We start from the raw sequence: 8,670 nt of genomic DNA on the forward strand, positions 1-8,670 counted from the left end.
TTGGGATCCTATTAAAGAGTAAATAATGGCTACAAAATGTGAAAATTGAAATGAATTTCTTATCACCACCTAAGCGTTTTCAATTCCTACTAGGATAAATGCACAATGAAGTTGGTTAATTAATTTGGATCCTAGTAAAATATAAATGATGACTACAAATCTGCAGATTTACTAGGTAATTTTTTTTTCCCCTTTGTTACTTCCTATGAGTATTTATGAAATTGTGTACTCTAATTTTTGCTAACTTTTATTAGGCGACACTTTCCACTATTATTAATCATTTTTGTTGCCAAGAATGATTAGAAAATTAAGTTGTTTTCTATTTGACTCTACACTCCGTTTGAAGTGGTACCGTAGAAGCAACACAACCATGTTACCTACACAACCAGTAATACCAAAGGCATCAAAGAAATCTAATTAACGGAGGAAGATCGAAATCGTATGTACTCCCCATGGAGATACTCGCTAATAATTAAGCTTATTGGCAAACACATCCTACACTAATATCTAAAAGAAAAAATTACCCAACTTTGGAAACCCACAAAACCCATCCCTTTAATCGGGTCACGACTATTTTGTTATCAAATTCACCAAAGAAGAAAATATGACACAAGTCTTTCAAAATGGCCCATGGTTCATTAATGGTTACTTCCTATCCGTTAAACAATAGGAACCAAATTCTGTAGCAGGAAAAGCAAAACAAGTGCATACGACTGTTTGGGTACGCCTTCCGCAATTACCTACTAAGTTCTACGATGGCGTAATCCTACGAAAAATTATTAACTCTATTGGAAAACTTCTTAAAATTGCTGCATGTACCAGTGCCACACTAAGGGGTCGATACGCGAGACTTTATGTAGAATTGCCTCTGGATGATCCAGCCCGACGGAGAATAAATGGCACAATGTCACCTTCCCTAGAAAAAAGAACCAAAGCAGGCAAAAAGAACAACATCTAGGCACTCCTTCGGATCCAAAAACAAGTATAGATGTAAAGATTTTCGATGCGCAAGACTCAAAAATTATTTTATAAAGCTAAAAAACATGACCCCTTTAATGTTTCCTCTTCTCAAGACCTAAGAATAATTGATACCTCTAATGTTTCATCTTCTCAAGACCTAAAAACTATTAACTCCTCTGACAACCTCTCGCCGACGGGCATAAATTTGGGCCCAGTTCCTAAATTAAAGGAAAATGAGTTCATTCCTATTTCAGAAGACATTAATTCCCTTGATTCTAGGATGCAAATGGAAAGTTTTGTCATTGTTTTCCTTGTTTTTTGCGTATTTGCTATTTGAAGAAGTATGAAATAGGTCAATCTCTAGTAGCCTTGGCCAAGCTGGAAAAATTTACTCTCTCCGTTCCAATTTATGTGAACATGTTTGACTGTGCACGAAGTTTAAGAAAAAATAAAAACTTTTGAAATTTGCGGTCCTAAACAAGTTAAAAATGGGTCCAGAGTATTCGTGTGGTTATAAAAGCTTCTCATTAAGGGTAGAATTGTAAGTTTAAGCTAAGTTTTTTCTAAATTTAAAAAGGGGTCATTCTTTTTGAAACGGACCAAAAAGCATAGGTTCACATAAATTGGAACGGAGGAAGTAACTTATTTTGAGAAAAGTTTTTTTCCCAAAAGTGATTTTTTTCAAAAGTACTTTTAATGAAAAACAGTTTGTGTTTGGCTAATTAATTTAAAAAGTATTTTTAAGCAGCAATTAATGTTTGGCCAAACTTTTAAAAAGTGCTTCTAAGTATATTTTTCTCAAAAGTGCTTTTCAAAAAAGTGATTTAAGGAAGAGGTAATTTTTTTCTGCTTCTCCTCAAAAGCCCTTTTTTTTCTTCTAAAATCTTGGCCAAACACTTCAACTTTGAAAAAAACGCTTTTTTTTCTGGAATAAAAGTGCTTTTCAACGGGGAAAAGCTTGGCCAAATAGGCTATAGCTATTGAGTTACGTGAAGATACAGAATAAAAAAGAACTCATTTATTCGTCTTATTTGTTATTATTAGATCAAATTATTACGTCTATTGGATTTCACTTGACCATTTACGGTTCCATTATGTGTGCTAGGGGTAAAAGTTTATTTATCCAACTTATAAAATATTGGAGTTAGTCATTTTTAGTTCAATGAAATGTAATCTGGAGTTAATTATTTCTAGCTTAGTAAATATTAATTGGTGTTAATTTTTTCTCATTAAATTTACTGTAAACTGGATGAGTTTGACTATCCCTAGCTAGAATATTCTTGTCTCCTCTCTTTTAATATTTTAAGAACATCTAAAGTGATAAACATTTCTTCATGTGATTCGTTTTACTAATAAACTTTTTTCCCTTTCTCGTTTTAGGAAACTACATAGCTATTATTAACTTGAAAAAAATTAGAGAAGAGTTGTGACTCCGTTTGACTCATAATTTCATGTATTATATCTTCTTTGAGTCAAAAGGAAGTTACTGATAATTAGGCCAAGTTTTTCACACCTCTTAAATGTATCTTATAGTAAAAGAGAGTGATGCCAAAATCACTCAACTTGAACTTTCCATGTTTCTATTTTGTTTACACTTTTATTTTGCGAAAAAATCGTTATGCGATAGTTAAATTTTTTTAAGTGTTGGGGAAAACTTTAATGCGGAAATAGTAAAGAAAATTCCACTTATCGGTCTATCTTACTGTATAAGAGTAATATATGCAGCTAATTTAAATCACTTAATTCCATGTTTTGTGACACAAATAAAAAGTATTATTTAGAAAATATAACAAATCTGATCAAATGAATTACAGATTTTGAGTAATAAAACCCCAGTACTGCGACTTCTATGCTGGTTCCATGATGACATCTCATAAATAAGATTGCGATCCAATAATCAGAACTTAAAAGTTTTCCTGATTAGATCTTAATTACCATATTATGAATAATTTGAAACACTACAAACTAGAGTATTGTTACCTTCATTTTTATTTTAGATTCGTATCTGATCACAATGGATCGAAGCCCTCCTTTTCCTTCCAATTAGAGGGATTCTACAAGCCCTTCCTTTATTACTCGGAATAGAGCGGGCAATAAAAAGTATTAGAATCAAATCTTCCCATGTAGTCGGTATTCTAGAAGCAAATCTTCCCAGTCATCTGCCTCCTTGTGGTGAAAATATTTTTTATGATTTTTAGCTCTTTTCCGTCAGCTCGTTCTTTACCAGGCATCTAACCTGCAGGATTAATTAATTATTTTATTTTATTTTAGATTAAGGATTTTGTATTTTATTGATTGCGCAAAACTTACACCAAGAGGAGATTACATAGTAACATATTGGTATTATTCCTATTCTGTCTTATACTCTAATTTGATAATGCAAATAATAAAGAACACTTCTAATTCATAATTAACCTGTTGTTAATTCTCATATCTCTCCACCATTAATTTTGTAACATCTCTAGATTGTATGTATATGCAAAGTGAGAGAATGAAGTTAGTACTTCATAAATAGCTCACATTTATTCATATGACAGTTTCTTAATTTTTGTAACTTCATTTGTGAAAAGATATTAGCTTTTCATAAAGTTTGAAGTTACTGTCTTTATGACAATTTTGTCATTAAGCCAAGAGTAATGTTATATGACATTAACTCCCATACGTTTTTCTGCTTTGCCTATATAAGCATCATCATTTGTGAACTAAATAACCAATCAAAAATATTATTCTCTCTTCATCTCAAAAGACTATTCTTCTTCCTATTTTTTCTGGGCAATTCTTTTTTTTGCAAACTCCAAACTTCTAGCCACGAGTGCACGTGTTTGGGAATACTGTGGAACCTTGAGGAGCGACCGGTCTTAATGATTTACACTCAGTCGAACCGAAATCTCTTTCAATGCAGTTGCTTGCCACAATATAATATTTATTTGATAAGTTATTTTTATTCTTTTAATATTCTTGGTCAATATTATGAACTATTTTTCTAACAATTTGAAAGAGATTTCACATATAATATTGATCAATGGCTACCACTTTGAATAAAATCGGTCCCGACCTGTCAAAGCTTGAGCCTTTGGATAGAAACAATTATAAGCGTTGGTCCGAGAAACTTTTAATTTTCTTCAAATAATTAAAAGTCGATTATGTTGTGTTCAACGAACAAAACATAATCAATCAGGGACCAACGCTAACTTGATGATTTTGTCAAATTCCAAATGATTGATGATAAGCCAATTATGGAGAAGGTTCACGAGTATGAAAACTTGACTGCTGATGTTCTGAACGAAGGCATGGAGATGTGTGAGATTCTTCAAGCTAATGTTCTGCTTGAAGAGTTCCATCCTTCTTGGATTGATTACACGAACCAACTCATACACAAGAAGAAGAACTTAACTCTCCAAGAACTGATCAGTCACATGAGGACTGAGGAAGCAAATCGTCTTAAAGATTAACATGCAGAACATCTTAAGGATAAGACGAAATCTCTCTCTCTTAATTCTTCTAAAGATAACCTTGTGGAATCTGCTAGTACTTTTGTTAAAGACAGGTTTAAAGGTAAACAGAATAAAGGCCAGAAGAAAGGATATGTGAAAAGGGATAATTACTTCAATAAATCGGAGGGCCAAATCCAAAAGTCGAAAGGACCTTTATATGTATGTGGAAAAATTGGTCACAAGGCTTTCTAGTGCAACCAAAGACAAGGACAAAGCTCGATGCATGGAGGGAAAGCTCCAGTCTAAGCTAACTTACTGAAAGCGGTGATGTGATTGTTGTTGTGATCGTTGAGGCAAATATGGTGGCTAACAAGACTGATTGGATAATGGACACAGGCGCTTCAAGGCACCTCTGCGCGAACAAGGAGTTTTTTCATGACTTTGAGGAGTCTACCGATAGTGAGTGTGTCTACATGGTTAATGTTACAATCCAAAATCCACTATAGGTCGTGATGGCGCCTAACGCCGCCGTCAGGCAAGCCAACGTTGATTTATCAAGTCATTTACTCATTTTATTACTTTCGAAATCATGATCTCCATTAAGTAAATGGTATAAAATAGAATTTTCAGGGTAAAATTATAATAATTACACAATTACAATAACTAACAACCCGAAAAAACCCCCAAAACCCGGTGTCACAAGTGCATGAGCTTTTTCTAAGGAGTACAACAATAATACAATATTTGTCTAGATTGTAAAGAAGACAGGGTAAAATAAATAGTACAATGGGGACTCGGTGGGCTGGGATGCATGGCCTAAATTGCAGCTCACATAAAGTCTCCTTAATAGATGCACCTACGCGCAAAGATGATCACCAAATGACTTGTCAGATCCTGCTCTTTTAGTGCAGAAGTACAGTAGGCGTACGTAAATCAACGCGTACCCAGTAAGTATCTAGCCTGACCTCGGAGAAGTAATGACGAGGGGTCGACATCGACACTTACTAGAGGTCCAAATAAATAACATGATAATTTATAACAGATATGAAGTGCACATCAATAGTGGAGTAAGCCTGTAATTTCATAATTTTCCAACTTGTTTCCTTTTTAAAGTATAAATTTCTCGATTTTGTATTCCACCTTAATAGTTCAGAAAATATCAAGTGTCAATACCAGATAAATAAGGAATACTATAAAATGCAGGGCATCCGTGGAAGGTTTATCTCGTGAATATTCGTGCTACTAGCAATATAACGCATGATTCTGCCGAAGTCGTTCGGCCCGATCTAGAATAATGCGTACACTACCGAGGGACGTGTGACACGATCCATAGATGTATCTATATACTGCCGAGGCGTTCGGCCCGCTCCACGAGAAAAGAAAGGAAGTTACCGAATTACGAGACACGTGCTTACAAATAGTACATGAGCACAAAATACATATAATCTTTACGGTTTTTCTCAAATAGCTCGTCGACAACTAAAGTGTTAAGGCTCTGCCTAGTATACATATATTTATTTCTAAATTAAATTCAGTTATAACCTTAATTAGTTAAGTCAGCAGAACGAGTTCAAATAGTTCAATTATTACATGATAAAGTCTTAAGTCTACCCAGACATACACATGTTTTAGGTACGTACGGACTCTCGTCACCTTGTGCGTACGTAACACTCACATCTAGTTGCACATAACAATAAAGATCACTTAGAGGTAGTTTCCCCCTCGCAAGGTTAGACAGGAGACTTACCTCGCTCCAAAGTTCCAAACCCGACTCCAACGCCTCTCCAACTCTTCAATCCACACCGAACGATCCAAAACTAGTCACACAATGTGCAACTCAATCAAAAATATATTCCAATGCTTATAATTAATCAATTCATAACAATCCCCAACTCCACTCTAACAGTCAATAAAGTCAACCCTCGGGCCCATGTGTCCGAATTCCGAAAATATTCGAAGATAAACTTTACCCATAACGTTACAAACTCAAATATATGATTTATTCCCAAGCTCATGTCCAATTTCGTAGTCAAAATCCAAAAATATAAATTTCTAGGTTTTCTTTAAAATCCCACAATTTCTACTAATTCTCGTATTCAAATCCATATATAAACCATGTATTTAACTCACAGTGAGAAGAAATCACTTACCTCCTAGTTGATGACGAGAATGGTGCTCCAAAATCGCTCCCAAGGACGACTCCCATGAAGAAATGGAGTGAAAATAAGCCAAACCCCCGTCTTTAAACTGACACTGCCCAACATTGCCTTTTTCGCGATCGCGGAAACAGCCTCGCGATCGCGAAGGCCAAAAATGTTACTGCCCCAAAACTTGCTTCGTGTTCACGTCCAAAACATCGCGTTCGCAATGGGTCATTGCCATAACCCTCCTCGTTCGAGATTCCTCGGTCGCGTTTGATTAGGCCAAAGGCCTTCTGCCCCGTTTCCTCCATTTTCTCTTCAAATTCGCGGTTGGGCCTCCGCGTTCGCGGAGCACTACTAGGTTCACCTACGCATTCACAGGCCCTTCTTCGCGTTCGCGTAGGGTAATCAGCTGCCCCCTCTAATTTCCTTCTTCGCGATCGCAGATCAATCTTTGCGATCGCGGACCAATCTTCGCGATCGCGAAACACACCAGTATACCAGCACACCAGCAACAACAAAACAGGAAAAATGGTCTGAAACCACTCTGAATCACATCCGAGGCCCTCGGGACCCCGTCCAATCACACCAACCAGTCACAAAACAAGAAGCGAACCTGCTCGAGGCCTCAAATCATACCAAGCAACATCAAACTATGAATCACACCCCAATGCAAGCTTAGTGAACCTTAGAACTTCAAACTTCTACATTCGGCGCCGAAATCTATCAAATCAAGTCCAATTGACCTCACATTTTGCATACAAGTCATAATTTACATTACGGACCTACCCACACTTTCGGAATAGGAATCTGACCCCGATATACAAAGACTCCACTCTCGGTCAAACTTTCCAAAATCTTCCAACATACCAACTTCGCCAATTAACGCCGAAACGATCTACGGACTTCCAAAATCAACTTTCGTACATGCTCCAAAGACCAAAATCACCATACGGAACTATTCCCAGGCTCGGAATCCCAAACGGACATCGATAACATCAAAATCCACTTCAACCCAAACTTAGGGAATTCTTAAACCTTCGAAATGCCAACCTTCTGTGATAAGCGCCGAAATACTCCCGAGCCACCCGATATTTGATCCGAACATACGCCCAAGTCCGAAATCATCATACGAACCTATTGGAACCTTCAAATCCCGATTCTGAGGTCGTTTACTCAAAATTCAAACCTTGGTCAACTCTTCCAACTTAAAGCTTCCGAATTTAGAATTTTCTTTCCAAATAAACTCCGAACTTCTCGAAATTCAATTCCGACCACACGTACAAGTTGTAATACCTGAAATGAAGCTACTCAAGGCCTCAAATAGTCGAATGATGCGCTAGAGCTCAAAACGACCGGTCATATCGTTACATTCTCCCTCAGTTAATATACGTTCGTCCTCGAACGTGCCAAGAACTGCTCCAGAGTTGTCCAAAATCACCGTTGAACACCTTGTGCACCTTCCCGTGCCACCACAATCCAGTTGGACATATTAGCTCGAGTCAGACTGAAGATCCTCCCTTTCATTTAGTCAATAAGCCTTAGAATCAAATTCCAACCTCCAAATTTCTCTACAAGACTTGATTCTAACATACGAACACCGTACCGAATCACCACACTGTACCAAAACATGATCATGCACCTATGCCAAAATCACACCATGCACCACATAAGTTGGTTGCCCATAATAACATCCCCCGACCACAATAGCTGCAATTTCACGAATCGAATGCCCGCAATACATCTCATGACACATAGAAATCTTATTCCAATTATCGCAACACTGCCACGATGAAAGAGACGTGTATAACTCATAACCATCTGCCGAATCAATAAATCCTGGAGTCTCTCCTCCTGACAGGAACCATTACCTCATTTTGAACTGAATAACGATATTTGTTCTTTAATATACCCTACATAACTCTGATCGCGCTGATCCTAGGTCCAATAACCTCGTTTCACCCAGTACAAGCTGCTCAGGCGATAAACTATCTCAAACACTGACCAAGATCTCATATGACGCCATCAATGCGCTGAGAAGACACAACTTGAATATGATATATAAGGAAAAACAAACTCTGGGAAAGAACTATCCAGCTCATGTAACTAATAAAACAACCGAAAAGATGTTATGA

Source organism: Nicotiana tomentosiformis, chromosome 3 (assembly GCF_000390325.3).
Source record: "Nicotiana tomentosiformis chromosome 3, ASM39032v3, whole genome shotgun sequence".
NCBI lineage: Eukaryota > Viridiplantae > Streptophyta > Magnoliopsida > Solanales > Solanaceae > Nicotiana > Nicotiana tomentosiformis.